The sequence below is a fragment of the Bacillus rossius genome, chromosome 2 (assembly GCF_032445375.1).
Source record: "Bacillus rossius redtenbacheri isolate Brsri chromosome 2, Brsri_v3, whole genome shotgun sequence".
In the NCBI taxonomy this organism is placed as follows: domain Eukaryota; kingdom Metazoa; phylum Arthropoda; class Insecta; order Phasmatodea; family Bacillidae; genus Bacillus; species Bacillus rossius.
In genome coordinates this window covers 66,864,187-66,886,283 of record NC_086331.1, presented here as the reverse complement: position 1 = coordinate 66,886,283, position 22,097 = coordinate 66,864,187, and positions in this window count along the sequence as shown.

Here is a 22,097-nt window from a genome sequence, read left to right as displayed (position 1 = left end):
TCGTACTCCCAGTTTTGAAGAAGATGTACTTCAGAGATTTGGGGAGAGTCCGGATACAAGCACAAGGGCAGAAGGTTCCGATATGGACGCTGACAAAATAGCTGTTTGGCGAGTTCTTCATGAGCAACTCTTGTACCCGTACGACCTTCAAAAAGTGCAACACATGGGTCCGGCGGACTATCCTCTTCGCATGACCTTTTCTCGTTGGTACATTCGAAGAGTATTGAGGAACCCCGAGTTAGCGGTTTTATTCAGCGATGAAGCCAAGTTCATTCAAGACGCTATTCTCAATTCGCACAACAGTCATGTTTGGAATGATGTCACTCCGCATGCAACGTGTGTTACAGCTCACCAGGAACGTTTTTTCAGTTAATGTGTGAACCGGTATTGTTGACGGCGTACTCATCGGGCCTTTTTTTCTTCCGCCACGACTTACCGGCGCCAGATACCTCCACTTCCTTCAGAACGAACTACCAGGTCTTCTTGAAGAGATTCCATTGCATGTCCGATGTGTAATGTGGTACCAACATGACGGGGCACCACCTAATTTTTGCCTGCAAGTGCGAGAGTATTTAAACCAAACATTTCCAAACCAATGGATTGGACGAGCGGGCCCTGTCGCATGGCCGCCAAGGTCACCGGACCTAACACCGTTAGATTTCTTTCTGTGGGGTTACGTAAAAGGGCTTTTCTACGCTACGCCAGTAGAAATGGAAGAAGAGCTTACACAGCGAATCATTGAAGCGTTCGAAATCATAAGGTCAACTCCACACATGCTCCAGCGTATCCGTGGAAACATGATTCGCCGTTGCCACCTCTGTGTCGCTCAAGGTGGGCGTGTTTTTGAGCCGTTACTTTAGGCTGTCACGTTGTTAAAACGTATGCAACAATTTCAATGTTGTGAAACAAAGCCTAATCTGTGATTGACTTCAGAGTGAAATTAAAATCTGTGCCACGATTAAAAAGTTTATTTCTCTACTCGAACGCCCGCACATCCACAACATAACACTCTACAACGGGTTGCCTACGCTGACTCTTTCTGGGGCTACAGGGGCTTAACTACGCGTTTCCGGCAACATGTTTATTGGCAAAAATTGTTGCAAAAATAAGAGCTTTCTACCCTCAAACGTTGTAACATGAATTTTGTTACACTCTGTATATATATTGGATCTGGCAAAAAAAACCTTCCTTATTGGAGTGAGCGCTGTGTGATTTGTGGTGGGTATATGGTTTTGGAGGGGGTATCTATCGATAGCGGTAAACGTGCGGTTGTCAGTAGGTGCAATGGCGTGGCGTGGTGAGCATCGTGCGTTTGTTGTGGAGGAGTATATACATAATGGTGGTTCTGTGATTAATACTCAACGACCATTTCCCATTCGGTTCGATCTTGGCTGACATGATTTCATCCCGGATAGAAAAACTATTCACCTTTTGATATCAAACATTAGAGCAAAATGTTCTGCACTGAAAAAAAGATCGGCTGGCCGACCTCGAACCGTAACAACGCCGGAAAATGTGTCACATGTGAGAGCGTCCATCCAGCACTCTCCAAAGCGTTCAGCACTCAAAAACCGGCAGCTGCCCTGGATTGTCTGACAGGAGTCTTAGAAGATTCCTGCACAGAGATCTTCACATGCAACAGGAAAAAAAAATGTTGGTTACCCAAGAATTAAGCGAGAGAGCTTTTGAATCTCGCAGAGTTGTGTTTAAGGACATTACTCAGAACATTCTCCCTGGTGCTGTGTTTATTTCGTCTTAAGAGGCCCATTTCCACTTGTCAGGTACTTGTAAATAAACACAATTTCTGCTATTGGGCAGCAAAGAAACCCTCAGAAACGTCACTAACGACCACTTAACAGCCTTCGTGTGACATTTTGGTGCGCCGTTGCTCAATTTGGTGTGTAGGATCCATTTTTTTGACGAAAATGGGCTAAAGGTAGCTGTTAATTCGAATCGCTACTGTCACAATACAGAGACCTTCCTCCGACCTAAGTTAAACTAGTTTGTTGGGGACCATGCAGATGGAGAAGTCTGGTTTCAACAAGAGAGAGCCACAGCTCACACTTCGCAGCGATCTATAGCCATTTTGAGAGAGATTTTTCTTGGGCGTCGTCTCACTTTTTGAGAACACATCACCTGGCCCCCATGGTCACCCGATTAATCACCTTGCGCACGTGTACAATATAATTGTCCCAAAACCCTGTAAGAACTTAAGGAGACAATCACCCAGAAAATGGGTGCTATTCCACCAGAAATGAAACAACGAACATTGGACAGCTTCTGGGAAAAGCTTCGCTAACGTGTCAATAATTGAGGACGCCATTTACCGGACATGATGTTCTAAACCAAGTAATTTAAAATTGCAAAGTATTTGTTGTTTACAAATGAAAGTATTTTGTCTGTGTATTTCTTTGTTTGTAACTGCCTTTTGAAATACAGGAGGTCTCTTTGCCGGACCCGTACTACTCTTGTACTTTGTATCTACGATTTCTCGTGGTATTCTAAATCTTCATTTCAACAATCACAAAAACAGGACAATGTTTCAGTAAACATTGTAAGGCATTAATAATAAATTAAAAACAAATGCAATTTTGATACATTTTTCGCAAGATATTTTTTAATTTTTGCGAGATTTAATACTAGTGGTTGCATGAATTCGTATATAAATTTTTATTAACTTATTTATATTTGGCAATGCTGTAATATACATTTTTAATACATAATCCTAGTTTACACAAAACTTAATATTGAAAATACAATAGAAGTCGTTTTCATAAATTTGGATTTATGGTTCTGAACTCTACCAAATTGGTTTTATAAAATCAAATGAATGTGTCTTCAAATTCAATCAAAAAATATTGAAATAAAATCGTTTAAATATTCAAGAGTGGCGGTTGTATTAGACCACATGGAATATCTAACACTCGGTCTTGGAAGTAAGGCAGGGTTACTACGCAATGTTTACTGTCGATGTAATATAAAAAAAAACAGGGAAGGAATGAACGTGAATAAAACGGATTAACATATTCCCGGCAGCGGCGACCACGAAGTTTGACAGGTCTTGCGACTTCTCGGTGAAGTCGTTATTGGAATACTCGGAGAAGGAAAAGTTCAAGTTTTATCTCTTTCCTGCGAGTCGGACGCGACCTCCTCCTCCATCTCTCACACATCACCGACGTTTTATCTCTCATACGTTTTATTACTCCATTTTTTAAAATAAAAATTTTTTCCTCGTATTCTTTTCATTATACTTTATTTAGAATTCCAGCACCCAAGTACCAAATTATGTAAATTTGCTGCCCTCCCTTCACCCGCTGCCTTCATGGGTCTAGCACCGTAGTTCCCTCCACTGTCTTCCGACTCGCGAGCGCCGGCTACGTAGAGAAATACGGACCACAACGTCTTTTCCGGATACAAAAATCTTTTGTTAGTTTTTTTAAGTTAACAATAAAGTGTGAGCGTATTTTTTAAAGAACACATAGTGGGCCAGAGTATATGGTTGGCGAAAAGTCGGAAAGGGGAAACTCCAGGAAGCTACCCGTCACAAAAAAAAATGGGAATGAGGAGGTGGAGAAGAAAAAAAATTAACTTACGGTTCTAAATTCAAATGCGATCCTGGCATGTTTATCAGTCTAAGAAAGGCTGCCACTCGCTCAAGTATATGGCAACCAGACGCCTTTGTTCACATTATCGGCTCGTTTAATGTCAGTGTTTACGAAAGTGAAAAAAAAAAAAAAATAGTGTTTTTAGCTACCATGCTTTAATTTAAAATTTAACAAGATGTAGAAAATAATATTTAAGATATAGTAAATATTTTGGTAAAACCCTTCCCGCATATCAACAAGAAGTACACTTGCAAATCAGATGAACACACGTAGCGATTGTTTGTACTTGTTAAAAAAAGATTTAAATAATGCCACAAGAAATTGTATTTTTTCAGTATTAAGTTTCGTGTTTACTAGAATAATCAATTAAAAATACATTAAGTTATTTCAATACATAAATTAGTTAAAGAAAATAGTTTTGATAAGATTATAGGCATAAATTAAGACTTAATATTTAATAAACTCTAAACTGTAGTATATAATAGTCGGAGCTGGTGCAGGGTCCAGGGTAAGGTGCTGGTGCCGATGTCCACCATCTTGGATTGAGACGTCACAGCCGCCATCTTGGATAACCTTGGCCTTCAAAATTACTCAAAATTACTCTAAATTCCCAGAAATTTAGTACTTAGAGAAGAAGAATCTCATTTGGAGGGAAAATTTCACATATTATTCCACAATAATTCAAAAATTAGAAGTTCGAAATGCCTCAAAATATATTTTCATTGGAAAAATCGAAAATTCCTCAAAGTGGCTTAAAACTCCTAAAAACAAACTATCATAAGCTGCCGAGGTCATGACTTTTACCTTGACCGTAAACTTGAATTCTTTAATTTTTAACCAAAAATTTCTGAAAAAATTCCCAAAAATATAAAACAATTGTTTACATCAAATGTTTAGTTACTCATTCCAGTCCTCGGTTTAATTTCCGACTAGAGTTACATGTCAATTTATACAAAAGAATTTAAAAAAATCTTAATTAAAATTTAAATAAATTTTAATAAATATCTTACTTATATCACAACCGCCATCTTGTATTCAAGTACATTCTGCCATCTTATTGGTCGCCTTGGCCGCCATCTTGAAAATCAGTAAATATTATCAAATTTCAAGAGGTAATATTTTTAAATAGAAACAAAATTAAAATAATAACATTTTACAACCAAAAAAAAAATGTCGGAGAATTTGATTCAATCCTGGTGAGATCAATCTATTAAAATTGTCGATGGATCCTTCCTCCACGGAAGCTACCGGCAGATTGACTTTTCACCACTAATGCCGAATAAATATATTACATATTTATTCCTGTACTGTTAGAAAATTTACACTAGTTACGAGGTCAGGTTGCTCTTCGAAGATGTTCAAAATAGTATAAGGAGGCTGGGGAAATGTGGAGAGAGGACTAAATGACACAGCTATTATAGCTATTATGACTGGAAAGGGTCAATGTGAGGGGGCGGAGGTAGGTCTGCTGATGTCAAAGGTCGTGCGTAAAAAGTGCGTGGGCTGAGATGCATGGACAGGACTTGACTAGAAAGGGAAGAGGGGTGAGGAAGGTTGAACAATTGCACTTTTTGGACGTATGTCATTCGTAGTTATTAACAGAGCTGATAAGATGTGCCGTGCCAGCTATGAGGAGATTTTTGTGGAGGAGTCCTATGCGAATGCGAGCTGGGATGAGGCTAGCGACCAGGAAGAAACTCTAGCGATGAACGAAAACGATGAGTCCGAAGACATCTTGGATGTACCTATGAAAACCTCTACTCAGACTGAGGAGGATATTGTGTGTTACCGCGGGGAGAGGATGTTGTTTATGTGTGTGAGTTTTTTATTAAATTGTTTTAAATATTTTTCATATTTTATTTACTTCGAATTTCTGTCAAGACTTTTAACAATATAATACTTTCGTGTAACGTGAAGAGCATCTCGCAAAGACAGTAATGGCTGGGGTGAGTGTTGTAACTGCATCATATACACTATAGTGATTAGACATCAAGTTAAAACGTAAAATGTTATGTGTTGGATATAGCCGCTTTCGTGGAAAGGGAACACGTCTAATACTCTATAAATATGAATCGTCATATTTGTTTGTAGCATAATATCATTGTGTACTATTAAGGCTGTATGCTTTCTTTTTATTTCATTAAAAAACCTTATGGAAACGGATATATAATCAAACATTTATAATATCTGTTCCCATGCATATTTTGAAAAACGAATACGCACACACAGTCATGCTTGGAAGATGCATTAATTAAATCTTACTTGTGGGTTAGGACTCTGAAAAATTTCTGGTCCTTAACGGGGTAAGATGCAGTAAATAAATTAAAATTGTTATGGAAGAAATTTATTACTTTACTTTAACTATTGAATCTGCAATGCTGAGAATATTATTTTGATATATGGTAACATGTATCTAAGACTAAGCATATCAATATTATAAAATATTATGTCTATAAAAAATGGCGGCCACAACCATGAACATAAACAAAATGACGAGGGATTTTGTGGATTTTTTTATAGATTATTGTGGATTCCTGGTTTATAATGTTCATAGCAGCACTGGTAGGAAATAGAAACTCAACCTTACATACACTGATATACTTTAGGAACGACTCAATGGTAATATCCATCATATGAAATCAGAATGGCTGACTCTACTAAACAAGATGAATGCCTTCAGCGGACAATGGTATAAATTTTGATTAAAATTCTTTTTTTTCTCTCAATAGTTGTTTTGTTAATAAACGTATTTTTAAGATGGTGGACATAACTAAAAGTTTAACGCATAGGAGTGGGGCATTCGATGGTGATGTCATCGTAACTTAAAGTGCAACAAGCAGGAGTAGGGTGATGATGAAGGCATTGTTCTGGAAAGTTCAACATGCAGGAGTGGGGAGCTTGATGATGATTTCATTGTAACAAAAAGAGTAACACAAAGAAGTGGGGCTATGATTGAAAACTTCAGAAAGTTCTGTAAAACAAAATGGAGGACGTTATGTCATAATTCAAAATAGAAGAACGTTCAAGAAAAAATGCGGGATTCAATATGGCCGCCAGAAGAGACGTAATCAAATATGGCCGTCGTGACTCCCTAAATCCGAGCCTGATTGAAATTGGCTAAATTAAAGGTATAGGTATTTACAGATTAAACTAGCAAAAAGGGAAATAATTTCTCGAAAAGGAAAATTTTCTCTCTTTCTCTCGAAAAGAGAAATTTTTCATTGATAAAGGGTAATTTTGGTGCATAATGATTTTTTTTAGGTGTTTTTGCCACCGGAAGTAACGTAAGCCAAGATGATCACCGAAAATTACTCTCTTTAAGATGGCCGCCGTGGCTCCCTGACTCCCAACCCTGGACCTGATGCAGCAGAACGAACTATATATGCCTACTCAGCTCCTAGGATTTCTGAAAATAGTCTGAATATTATGGGATATTTTACGTGGTCATAGTCCTTGAATCTCCGTGAGATTGGATCATTGTTTGTAAAACTCCGTGTGAGGCCTTTAGTAGTTTATGATATTTTCGCAAGTCATTTTCCGAATACCTTAGTTGGTCTTTTGCGAAACACCAATTCACACAGACCGCTAGTTAGTTTAATAACATTTTTTCCAAACTTGATAGTATAACCAGGCAATAAATACCACTCTTTGAACCAAGCACTCGTATATTCCTGCGTTTATGCACGCCATGAATCGTGTCTCCTGTTCCAGAGGCATGCGAGGCGTGGTATTCGCTGACCAGTGGTTCGAGTTCGGGTCCCGTGTCAAGAACTTTCTTCCTGAGAAATTTGCAATGCTGTAATAATTCCGCATTAGAATCCGCGCTAGAAGTAGTATCGTTTTAGAGACTTCGCTTACGTTTTGCTGCGGGAACACACATGATAAACTTGCGTGCACAGATGGGGCCTAACCTGCATATTATAAAAATCAAAAGGAAAGATAACCTAAATGTTGAACACTTTGAAGGTGGCAGAAGATCAGCAATACAAGTAAATTAAATTCATTGATACTTTTATTCTGATTAATCATATGATCTCGGGACAAAATCCTCCAACAGAAAATATGTATTCCATAACCCTAGTCATATAAATATATAAATACATACAAAAACAGATACAGATCTCATTGATTCAGGTACACGAAAAATGTTCCTAAAGTTTTCTTTAACTCATTTTATAATACTAGAATATTTACTTCATATGCGATTATTCGCAACAAATATCCTGAAAACATTTTGTACTTGGCAATTTATTTAATTTCAGGTCTTGGAGAGCTATGGAAAACCATCTGAAAGAAGTATGACTGACAACAGTTTAAGGCACTGAATATGGCAATCACGAGCACCCAGATTCAAACACTAACTCAACCAGGTGCATCGTAAAAACAACTTCAAAAAAATGCCACATAATCCAGCAAAAATACAACAAACATTACCATCTAACTTAGAAAATATTATAACGGCGATTTCTGAACATAATAAATCAATGCATAGCTCTCCAATAACCTGCATTGTCTCGGTTTATCCTCTCTCTCTCTCTCTCTCTCTCTCTCTCTCTCTCTGCATATATACGATGTCAACAATCCATGGTGAGTCTAGTGATGGTCCTGTAGCTCCATAACTAACTGCCTAAATCCCCAGCTTATATCCCCTAAATTTATCCTCCTCTTTCCCACACATGCCTCTCACTTGTCTGGGAAGAAACAGAAAATCGGAGACTGTAATAGAATGTTCTAGAAGGTTATTCTTTGTGGTCCAAACAATACACAGGCGAGTGTTCCGATGGTATTCTTCTTCTTCTTACTCTTACTAAGAACTCAGTTGGTACCCCTGAGTTTGAAATTGTTTTGGAAGGAACCATCTGAATTTTGATTGGAGTTTGTCTGCACCCAGCAGTAGCCCGTCTATGACTTATGATGTCACAAGATGTTATTTCCACATGGTAACAACAGGTAAGGTTAAGTGTTTACTCTCAATATCCTTAATGTTTTCCAATGTAGAATTTAAACTTAAAACTTCTCGTGACCAAACACACGGTCACAGTTGTTGGGCAATTTCAGTTTTGCTATGTGCCATTGAGTATGGTATTCTAAGTACTATTTTTTATAGTAAGCTTGCATCGTTGTAATGTGGCTTTAATACTAGAGTAAGACATTTTTGTATATTAAATATGGTTTTTCAAGATAATACTTAGTATTTATTACGTAGATTGGCTTAATTTATTATTTATTATGGTACGAAGCCCGTACAATGCACAGGGCAACGATGCAAGACTTGTGGCTTAAGTGTCTTTCAGGCGAGCAGTTTCTGTGGTGGAGAGAGGCTGGTTTTGATGGAGAGCCAGGGCCGAACACGTTCTTGAGAGGAAGAGAATACTACATGCAAAGACAAAATATTTTAAATCAAAAAATTTCAACTGTATACTAAAAAACTTAAAATATTTAGTATATTAAAAAACACAATATATCTTTAAAATTTTAACTGTGTTATTTATTTTTGAATAATACCCTTGTCATATTAATTTTTTAATTGGTGAATTTTCTGCATGAATAAAATTCTAGGAATCTGTGGTATGCTTGGAATGAGTAAATATTAATCAATTTAAATTATGGAGAATAATAATAAAATTTTGCTTTAAACAAAAATACATTAAAAATCATAACCAGTCAAAAATAACTTTACATTATTAAAATAGAAATTAAAGGAATACAACACAAGTCATTGGTTTTTTTTTTATTTACATCGTCATTTCACATTAGTTATTTACAGAAGAAACAATATTTAAACAATTTACACATGTTTGGTTGTAGTAGAAATTATTGTCATAGAACCACTGCTTCAGTAACAGTCTATTAAAATGTGTACAGTGAAAATTTGCGTGATATTTATTACATTATCCAATTTGGTTCCCATACATCTTGATCAGTCTGTTTAAAGAAGGATAGTCTCATTGTTTACGCGAATAAATTATTTGTCATTAAATAGTTCACTCACAATACATTTTTGTTCATATTCGAAAATGTACACATCATCTCAGGGTCGGCAAGGTCTGAAAGCATAGTTTTCACTTGGTTACAGTCTATTTGACCTTTATTCCACGAGAGTCCATGCACTTCGTAAGCAAGTTTACAATTACAACTTCGTGATTTTCTGTCTAGATCAGTATACTCGCCCGGTGGTTTGAATATGTATACTTGAGTCCTGACTTTGCCACCACCGACGAGAGATGTCACTGCAAGTTTCTTAATTACGTGGCTCTTTTGGGACTTAAGACACTGGACGTTGCACAGAAACAGTGTCATTTTCAGTAATTACCAATACACACACAAACATCCGGAGCTGGAATGCTGACTCTGCGAGTATGAGGTGCGACGCTGGCTGGAGTGCTGACTCTGTGAGGCTGCAGCGCTGGACTTAGTGAGGTCGGGGTTCTGCAAGGCAGGGGAGCCAGCTTCTAGATGTTCGCGATGGTACAGCGCTCAGGAACCACCCAGCTGCACACTTCTCGTTGCTCCCAGCACCACGATCTCATGTGTGGTGTGTCGGGAATGGAAGACAGGCCTCTGTCGCACTCGGTACATGGCAAGCAGCCTTTAATGTCCTTGTCATGGTGTAGGTACATTTGCAGGGATTTTAAGACATATCTTATCTCTTGTGGTGCATAAACGAGAAAAAACACTTTCGGTAGATAAGCCAACTCTGTATCCTTGTTCAGAGCCAATAACGAACGTACTTTACCAAACGTCAAGATGGCCGATATAATCTTTACCCCGCTCGCGCAACTAGCAAACATTACCTCCTCGAGTATGCAGGGCGAGGAACTGCAGCAAATTGCAGGGGTCCTGGGCTAGCGAACTGGTAATTATAGAATAACTTTTTGGCGAAGGGGTAGGGCCGACCACTGTGAAAAAATGTGGTGGGGGTGGGAGGAAATAGTTTCATATATGATTTGGAAAAAGGTGGTGTAAGTCAGTCTGACAACTGCCACCCCAGCGGAAGCAAAGCCCTCACCAGGCTCGAACCGAGGACTCCATGATTTTTTTAATATTTAAATGTTATTAATTATTTTTTATAGATTGTAACATTTTTCCCATTGATATCTGATAATAATTACAGTTTTTTTCAATATGGTGGCCGTAACGAAATTTTTAATGTGTATAGTATCAAAGATGGTAGAAATGTTTTATAAAAAATTATCATTTATATTTTTATTAATTATATTTTTTTCAATTTTCTAGTATAAAATATACATATTTTCAATATGTCTGCACTAAGGAAAATTGCATTGCTAGGGAGTGGGAAGTTCGATGGTTAAATGGTGGAATTCAAAATGGCTGAACTCGAAATGGTGGAAAACAAAATTTAGCATTCAAAATGGCCACCAGGATCAAGCTCAAAGGTCAAGGTTAAGGTCATCCAAGATGGCCGCCGTGACATTATAGTAGTCAGTCATTGATCCCATACACAATCCACAACCAGGAACCAGTCTGGCTATTATATACTACTTCCAAGATGACAACCATAACGAAAAGTGCAATGGTGACATCGCACACTTCCAAGAGAGCAGTGGTAACAAAAAGTGCAACAGTTACGATACAATACCAAGTTGGAGGATAAGAAGATTCTAGATAAAGAAAATGGTGGAATCCAAGATTGCTGCTGGGGATAGAGGTCAGTGGTCAATGTAGAATACAATATAACCGCCTTAACATCATCCAAAATGGCGGCCGGCTGGCTCCCGGCTCTTAAACTGGGAGCCGGTGCCCCAGCACCTACTATTTTTACCCACTAGTTTCTAAAGTTTCCACAATCGGCATAAATTAAGCAATAACGAGGCAGTTTTATTTTGCAGTGGCAATACTCGGCATACCATTGTAGTCAATTGTAAGTTATTCATGCTAACAAAGCCTAAGCCATAATTCCAACAGTTGCTATTCTCGAACATACATTAGTTTTGGGGTACTTCTACAATTGTATCTGTGTATGTAATATACATTTCAATTAAAACATCATTTTTGCAAACTTCTATATTCAAACAATGTTATGTACTCCACGAATCTTCACTCAAAATTGTTAGTAGTAAAATTGTAACAAAGTAATAAAATCTTATATTGAAACTGTTAAAATTTTTTCCAATTAATTTCATTTCAGCGACTGAAACCAACTGGTGAATAAGTGATTTTCCAAACAATTCAACTAACTTCCCCTCAAATTCATAGTGAAATTTAAGAAAGTACCAGTCAGTGACAAAAGTAGCATCATTTTCAGTTATTTTCGTGTCACTGATTCAGACCTAGAGAGTTATGTTAGAATGTGTTTCGTACACAATGCGTAGGAATTTGGCCACTTCCCGCTTCCAAATGTAGTGGCAGGCAAATCCATGTGTGTCTGATTATAAACACATATTTTGCGTTAAACGATAGGGCAAGCAATAAATAACGTTAAGATTAGGGCAAAAAACAGCTACGTGAGTGTGAACACTTTTTTTTTTATTAAATTCTGAATATTGATTATACTGAATGGTACATACCTATACCGTAACCTTTTACACCCATTTCAAGTGGTATTTATCGCACCGTTGCTACATTATTTTTCACGTTTATATCAGATCATGGTAAGAAGCTAATAATTAATTTACTTTAAAAAAAACAAAACAATTTGAATTTTACAGGATTTTCTATTGATACAGCTGAGTGTTTGGAATAGTCGAATTTAACAAAACTGTATCTGTAACAGTAATATTTTCTAAATAAATAGTTTTTTTTTAATATGGCAACCTATAGCAATCTAAACGACTCAAAATTAAATACTATATCTTTAATTTAAGTAATCACGAAACAAATAAGCTAAACTATGAGAATAAAATACTTAATACAAATATTTATGTTAATCACTGGTTGCTTTTAGTTGGAGGCCACTAATGTAACAGTAATATTTTCTATAAACAATTGATTATTTACCTAAACGACACAAAATTAAATAATAAATCTTTAATTTAAGTAATCACGAAACAAATAAGCTAATTTAAGAGAATAAAGTACTTAATACAAATATTTCGGTAATTCACTGGTTGCTTTTAGTTGGAGGCCACTGATTGATACCGTGGTTCAAAAGTCTCGTGGATTATAACGACAAACACTACGCATGTTTATTCGTAATTATCAAACGAATGAAGAGTTACTCTATTGCGTGCAGACTGCCACGTTACTTGACGAGTGTTCGTAATAATTGCGCCGGAGAAATAGGCCTATTTGTCTTGCCAAAGTTTGGACCACTGGGCCCGGAGAGAGTCGCGACCGGGAACCACGCCCGCGTCCTCCAGGGCATCCAGGGGGACACCGGGGCCTCCCTAACGGCCGCAGATGCAGTGCTGTAATTGAGTCGCTGCTCCCCGGGGAGACGAGCCATCTCCGCCGAGCGAGTCCGCCCGCGATTGATTTACTTTTGCTCCCCGAAGTTGCCACCCTGCGAACACCCCACCTCCTCGGTGATTCTTCACACCAAGAGTTTCTGCCCATCCACCGGTTTGCGGAGTGTCTTATCTTTCTATCGGTTGGTGGCGGGGAAAATCTGTGACTTTTACCTCCTAATGTTTAGGCAAATCACCGTTAATATAACGGAACCACACACATCGAACAGTTGAGAGTCGTTGGTTTTTATTATAACATAACATGAATACGTAGTAGATATTTTAAGAAATAGTTAGATATTATTTTAAAATTTTCTGTAAATCTATTACTATTCAGTATATGTATATATGTCACTGGGAGTATGTTTTCCCATTATTTAACTCTAATTACTATAATGCTAAATGATGTTAACATTAAACCTCTGTAAAAGTAACTTCGTTAAAGAACAAACTATGTTGGTTCACTTACAACATTTGTTACCTATTTCATAGCAGATAATTACATGAATCATTGCTAAAAAGTGTCTGAAACACATGTAGACATTGTTTATCACGTCTCTGGCGTCATTCTGGGTCTATGTCGCCACTTCCTTGGGGAAAATACGGCGCTTTATTTCATGCAATGTCTTCAAAATGTCTCTCTTTCACCTAATAAAAACATTTGTGGAAAAGTTTTCACAGTTACAGAGCAAACAGTTGAAAATTCATAGCATTGCCTTATAACCAGGTGAAGATGTTTAATAACAGGTACGCCAAGTTGTATGATTATCTCTAATAAATATTACTGTGTATTTTAAAACTATTATAAATTTTTTAATTCAAATAACACTTGGGTCGGATTCCACAATCAAAAGCACATACCCGAGAGTAAAACCAGCCTGAGACAAGATTCAGTGTCAGAACTGTGTTTATCAGATTCCATGTAAATGTTGATGCATGTACTTTGGTGAAACTGGCAGAGATATTTCAACGCGCATATAAAAGCATAAAAGCAACATAAATCAGAGTAAAACTAAAAACTCTGGACAACAGTTTGAAGTCTGCTTGGATTCATTTTACGAACAGCCTTGCAACGGCGTTAGGCGAAAGCGTAAAACAAGTCGTCATGAAGAGTAGGATCCATTCTGTTATGGATTATGAGTGACTAGTGTGGGTAAATCGCTGTAAGCTAACTTAAATAGGCAAATTCAAGAATATATCAATAGGCAATGTGAATATAAGCTATTTAAACAATTTTATTTTAACCATAAAAGCTCAAGTTAAAGTTAGAAGGATGACATATCACCGCAAAAAAACGTTCGCTGAAAGAAATAACAAAACGCTTATAAAGACGTACATAATTATTTATTTTAAAAAGATAATAACAATTATTGATTAAACATTGGTAGAGAATACAGTATTTGAATTACTTTAATTAAAATAATAAATAGGTAAAAATTTTATGTTAGTTCAGTCGTTCAGCTATATTACCATTAACTAGTTCTAACATACACAAATTATTTAGCCCACAAAACCTACGTATCTTCCAATGTAATCTACGTAATCATCACAAGCTATATGCATCAATTACATCAATAGATCAGAAAAGGGGCAGAGAACACAAAGACGTGGATATTAAGCCAGTTATGCACATATTAATAAGCAAATAATTTAGCGAAAACCGAAAAATATATTACCGGTCGTAAAGGCAAAAGTATAACGGCTATAAACAACAAAACTGCGCATTAAGCCTACTTAAAATGACTCAGACAAAACACGAGATAAATTGCACACACTTAAACTAGGTAACAGGAAAGAGAAAACAAGTGAGCCACCATAAACAAATATGCTATTCATAAGGCTGCATGTAGAGACACAAAGTAGACTTCAAAGAAAAAAAATGGCTGATTTAAATGCAAGCAAATTTTACAGTTAATTTACGACGAATCAAAAGGGTCGCAAGTAGTATATAATAGGGAATTCTAGAACTGGCTTCTGGCTGAGGAGCCTGAGCCGGGACTTAGGCTGTGGATTGTGACATCACAGCGGCCAACTTGGATTCCGATTTCCTAAAAAAATACTCTAAAATTACTCAAAATTACTCAACATTAATAGAAAATTTCCTATTTCAAAGAAAATTTCCATTTTTATTCCTCAAAAATTCCAAAATTCGGAATTCAAAAAACCTTAAAAACCTTTTGATTTACAAAAAACCAAAATTCCCCAAAGAGGCTTAATTCCCCGACGACAAGCCGCCCTTAAACCTCTTGCGGCCATCTTAGATGACATTGAGCATTAAAATTAAAATTCTTTAATTTTTTACCAAAAAATCACAAAAAAAATGTTTTCTTCAATTTTTTAGTTACTTAATCGATTTTGTTCCTCCGTTCGATTCCCACTGAGAGTAAACATATAATTTATCAATAAAAAACTAAAAAAAATTTCATGAAAATATAAACACTAATAAAAATTTCTTACATCACACCCACTATCTTAAATATTGACGTAACGACTGCAATTTTCGTTAAAGCCGTCATATTGGATTATAGAAACGTTGCATGTTTCGTTACGCCCACCACCTTGGATGTGAATGACATCATCGTTGCACGTATAGTTACGACCGCCATATCGAATTTTACAATGTTGTAGTTTTAGTTATGGACAACGTAATGAAAATTAGTATTTTTTATGCTAGAAAATCGGTAAAATTTTAAAATTGTAAAAATTTTATAAATTAAAATTTAGTTAAAATCACTCCGCCTTCTTGGATTATGTCGTCACAGCCACTATACTTAAAATCTGTAACTATCATGAAAAAAAAAAATTTAAAAAAAATTATTTATAAAAATCAATCATACTAAATTTAATAAAATTTTAAATAAACACACACTTACATCATGAAGTCCTCATTTGGAACCCGGTGAGGGAAAAATAAATAAAATGACTAAAGAACTTTCCTCCACGCAGACACCGAGAGACTGGCCTCACCCCACTAATGCCATGGTAAATATATCTCCAGCTAGTATGTCACGTTCGTCATCTTGTTTTCGTCAGCTAGAGTGTGCTACCATCATGTTAGTTTAATGGTTAAATGCTAGATTAAAGTTATTATTTATTTTTTACTGTGGCGCTTGCTATCTTAAAATTTGGATGCCATCTTGGAATATGTTAATTATTTAGCTAAAAATTCGAAACAAAATCCAAAAATCATCATTATAATTCCTCGTTAATTTACTAATTTATTTGATCATTATCCTTCCTCGGTTTTATCCATGGTCAATACAAAAAATTAAAATTAAATATTACATTAATTTAACGTAATAGTGACCGGTTAAAAAACAGTTATTTTACAAATACAATTTATTACATACTTTCTACTCTACTACAGGAAAACTTGAGAAAGGATCCAATCTAATTAACATTTAATTCTGCATCGGCTTAAACTGAGAATTCTTAGCACCAATAGGTTTACTGTAGACAGAGACGATCCAGATACTTTGCCTTCATTGTCTTTTTTCTTCCCGACAGAGATTCTCGATATTATGTTTAACAGACTACTTCCCATCTTCGGAATTCTAAATCGGAGTATTAATTGTCTTGAATGCACACTTCTTCACATTTTTCTCAAACGGATATGGTTTACCATATACACAGTCCAACCACAAGTTATATTTGAAAAGTCAGTATGAAGCTAGTTCATCAGTAAGCTGATTGATAATGTTTGCCTAATATCGTTAAGAAAAATACAAATATCTTTCGACTCACTTAACGTATTTAGATAATAGTATTCTTTCAAAGTTCCAGGAAATGCAGATTTCGCCTAGTGGAATCCGTTATCATTTACTTGTAATGCACGGAGCACAGTCTTAGGCTTAGATTCATGACCAGGCTTCATTGCATCCGGTTGCTGAATATCTGTTTTCGTCCTTGTACACATTCGAGTCTCCAATATAAAGCGATGTACACTTAAGCGAAATCAATCGCTGTTGTAGCGAAATTTATTTTCTGCCGCGCAGCAGGACCTTTGCATGTCTTCAAGGGTCTTTTAACTTATCAACCCTTGACTACGTACATTTAACGAAAAGGACTTACATTATCATTATTATTCAATTCAGTATGATATGATCACCAATTTTACGATAGGATATAATGTCTCCAACATACATTGGCTCCCGCAGTCTTTTGGCTCCAAAAGTCATTGGTTTCAAAAGTCATTGTCTTCAAAGTTCATTGGCTCAAACAGTTTTTGACTATAACTGTCTTTATCTCCAAAAGTATTTTGCTCAAGCTATCTTTGGCTCCAACTGTCTTTGGCTCCAGTTATCTTAGGCCCAGCTACTATTTGGGTAGACTAGGAGGCTACGAAGCTGCGAGACTACAGGACTACAAGGTTTCAATTGGCTACGAGGCTACAAGAATACTAGGCTTCAATTGGCTACGAGGCTAAAATACTACTAGGCTACAATTGAAAAAATAAAATAAAATAAAACTAAGAATATTTACGAAAAGTCATCCTCTTGTTGTCTGATGTCTCATTACAATAGCGAAATTAAGGAAATATTAATTAGGACACTTAAAAAAATTTTTTTTCGATTGAGTAGCCTTAAAACCATTATCAAGTGAACTAGCCTATTCTGAACTACAAACATCGCACATATAAACTAAGCTAGTGACAGACTCACTCTGGCATAGTTCGTGATAAGGAGTAAGGCAGAAAGAACACTGCACCCACTTCTTCCCATTTTTAACTTTTTTGTCTTTGGAAAAACGTTCACTGCAAACACCACAAGTCCAGTCGTTATCATCCACTGAAAGCCTAGCACTAGAATCAGAAACATTTGTTTTCTTCTTTTTGGCCTTCTTTTGATGTGGGATTCCAGAAGGTCCAGGTGCTGCAAGTTAAACCTCCACTTTGCGCCGTTTCTGTGGATGTTGTTTGTTCAGAGTTTCATGAACTGTTGGTGGGTTCTCAGTGATAAGTTTTCCTTTAGGATTAACTCGTCTATGTGTAGATTCTTTTCTGGGACCATCTTTTGGTAGCTTCAGAATATTGTCAACTGGAGATGGTGGAGTCTGAATGCCCAGATTTGTCTCTGAAGTCTTCAGTCTTAGATTAGCATCACTAGGATCAACTTCCTCTGTAACAGAATGTTCATTGATTAATGATGGAGCCAGCAATTGCAGTTCTGTCAAAAGGAACAATCCCACAACTTCTGAAAGCATTCTTGATGGTTTTTACAGACATTGCTTTGATAAATGGTACCTTGAAAATGGAATGAAAAACTTGCTTATTTGGCTTATTTGTTGGGTGTTCAGCCATGTAAGTATTGAGCTCCTGCTGCCAGGATGATTTTAAAGCCTTATAAACACCGACGTCCAGGGGTTGAAGAATGTGGGTTGTGTGTGATGGGAAAGTGAGGATATGAACATCGTTTTCCTTTGCAAGTTCGATCACCTGAGGTGTGATGTGAGCCCCATGTGAATCCATGAGAAGAAGCATGTGTTTGGGCGAACCATTAGTGCAGTGAAGGAAGAACTGAAACCAAGTTAGGAACAGTTCCTTCGTAATCCAACCTCGATCAGACAGATGGACTTGCGTATTAGGTAGACAGTCTTTCTTGTATGCTTCATTCCAACGAGAACCTTTGAAAATGATGAAGGGTGGAATCCACGTTCCATTAGCACAAATGCAACCAAATAAAGTCATAGTTTCTCCACGTTCTGCGTAGGTCCTCCGGTATATAACTTTCTTCCCAATTTCTGCCACCACTTTGTTTGCCTTCACTACAAACATGAGACCAGTCTCGTCAACGTTCCATATGTGGTCTTTCAGATTATCCTGAGTTTTTAGTTTCTTCGTAGTTTCAGAGAGTTTATCAAAATAGTCATCGGCCATGACAGGATTACCCATGGAAGCTCTATATGCAGAATGATGTTCAGGTACTCGCAAGGTCAATCCATACCTCTCTTTGAAATGACGCCACCATTTCTTGCTTGCACGCCTTTTCTGCTTATTAAAAAAATGCCCATGGCCAGATGCCTCAGCCACCTCGAAAGCAACAACTTTCACTTGCTCCACAGTAAGTCCAAATCCTAATTCTTGCATGCTTATTACATAACGAAATACTTTCTGTTCCATTTCCGGTTCCAATGCAAATGGTCGACCTAGTTTATTCAAGTTCAGGACTGAATTAAAATCTGGGTTTCCTACACAACGCTTCAAAGAAGACCATGGGATCCCTTTCTCCTTAGCAGCCATATATATATACGGACACGATCTTCTTGCACCATTCTTGCCGCTTCGATTGTCAGAAGCAGGGGCGCAACAACAGGGGGGGGGGGGCAAGGGTATTTTGCACACCCCCCCCCCCCCCTCTGAAACCTTGAAGTGGTGGCAAATGGGGGCAAAGAAAATGCTGTGTATTCAATTTTTAGATAATAAAACTGCTTAAATAGCACCATTTTCCACCTTAAAATACAAATTTTCCCGGGGGAAGACCCCCGGACCCCCCGCTTCAATAAGGGGGAATGATGATTCTTTATAAAAAGGTATATTGCCCCCCCTTTGGAAATTTAGTTGTTGCGCCCCTGGTCAGAAGCACTATATTTCCGATAAGTGGCATCTCCATCTGGCACACGTTTTTTTTTACATTGTTGATCCATTTCATTGTGCCTAAACAAAAAAAAAACCCTGTGTCGAAAACTTAAATTAATTAAAACATTAACTAGCCATTCAACTCAAAATACAGGATATTTTATTCCAATAGCTAGATAACACCACATATTTTATAGCATTAGGGCGTTGATGTTGTTTTAATACTTATTTGTTGATGGGACCTAATTTGGTGATAGTAACCAATTTTAAAATAATATCTTATCTTTGACAACTTTATTTGATGACAGTACCTTATTTGGAGATAGTACCTAATTTGGTGATACCTTATAGTACAATATTATTGTCGTTAAATATAGGTTAGAAATATGTTTGACTATATTACGTTGTCATAGAATCCAAAGCATTGGTTTGAACATTTAATTTTAATTTTTTAAAACATGTCTGCAATGACCCTTTAAAAAAGTGGTTCGAAACGCTTAAATTTTTGTGAATTTCATAACAGTTTGAAAAAACGTAGTCACAAAATATATAACAAATGTGGTTGTCAAAAAATGTTCCTGTATTTTGAGATTATAATTCAATATATAGAATTTTAGATACTTACTCCAAGCAGGCAATTCAAAATTATTATTTTCATTTATAATGCGCGCACACTGAAATATTTCATGTGAAATATAACACACCGCTGCTTTCCGTTTCACACAAACTAAAACTAAATAACATGGCGTCACCGCTTGTACAGTAACAAACTAGACAGCCTGCGCTATCTCTCGGCTGAATTTGAAACCTTTTTGTGGTCACCTAACGTAGTGAGCAAAGAAATGAATTGTATCACCAACTTAGGTATGTCACCAAATAACGCAACTTTACCCTATATTTTTTGACAGCAAAAACGTTGACATAACTATAGCTCGAGTAGCGTTTTGTGACAACATAATTGTATATGTAGCCCAGAATTTCCTATTTGCAGTTTTTTTTCTATTTTCACCTTTCATTGTTATTTTGATTTGGGATTTTTGTAGCGTGAAAAATTGACCACATTGTTTTCTTTTATTAGGCCCACACTTTGATTTGAACGTTCTGGCCCAGATGAACTTTTTGTGCAAATCTTAGGTATACCTACTGTCAATTTTTACTTGATGTCCCATTTTCTGTGGCATGAGATCTATTTTCCACTAGTTACACTTAAAATCAATGACCAACGTTGTTTACTAATCACCTGTTCCACACAGGTTGGTTCATTTTACACCGTAACATTTGTAATATTACATGCACTTTGTGTATGAACTAAACAATTTCGTCGTGCGGTTTTCAAGAAGAATTACAATTTGTATAATTATACACAACTGTTTCTAGTAAGCTATATTGTACTAAAGACTTCTGTCACTTTTCAGGAATTGTATCTTAATTATAAAATATAATATGTTTAGTTTAATTTTTGGAGATGTGTGAAAAGGACACCCGATAAAAGTAAAGTTTAATAACATTAAATATTTCATTACTTTACCGTGGTTTTCTAAACATATTTACGTCGTTGTAAAACATAATGTTAGTCAGAGTAAATTTACAGCGACCAAATTTGTGCGAATATTTCTGTCAAATTACACAGTTTCATTAAAGAACTTAATGTGCTTACTGTTTGCATTGCTTTATTGAAAGACTATTATGCTATTGCTTTACATATTACTCTATTATTTATTAGTTTCCCTTTTCCTTGCGAGATAAAAAGGTTATGTGGGCAAATAAAAGGATATGTGTTCGATGTTTACAATTCATCGCCTTAAATAGTTTTATTTAATTAATAATCAAAAAAGTTGTACAGTTGTAAATAGCTTAAATAATTAAACCGTGAATAAACTAGATTAAAATACAAAAAAAAAATATAACTATATTTCGAAGAAGTACAAACTTACATATTCATTGTTTATATAAATTTACCTGATATTGTAGCAAATGTAAAATACTTTCTGAAAAATTTACGCATATATTGCCTATGTTATTTTGCTTACCATGAAGTAAATAATACACCTACAGCTATGGTATCTTTCCCAACCCTAAGAAACTATACCTTTACACTTTTCATAACATTTTTCTTGAGCACGAGAGTAAAACTACGCCAACGCACGCAGGTGCAAAATTACACTAATTTCAGGGGAGACACTGCTGCAACATAAAATTTGTGTAAAGCAAAATAAATTTCTTCCAGTGTTGAGCATATACTTTACTCTCCGTGGTTGAAGCGAGTGTCGTCAATGCTATACACAAAAAATACTTGATTTGAATGTTTACGAAGCGTTGTTCGGAGGCAAAGTGACGTGCTGGAGAAGTGTTTTGCAAGAACAGTTTTAAATGTCATTATCCACGCTATCGTGAGCTTCACTGCTTCACCCACGATAGGTTTGAGGCACCGCATTAGAGCGAGAGGAAAATAGTTACAAAGACAAGCGATGGAAATTTTGACAGATAGCAAACAATCACTGTGCAGAGCAT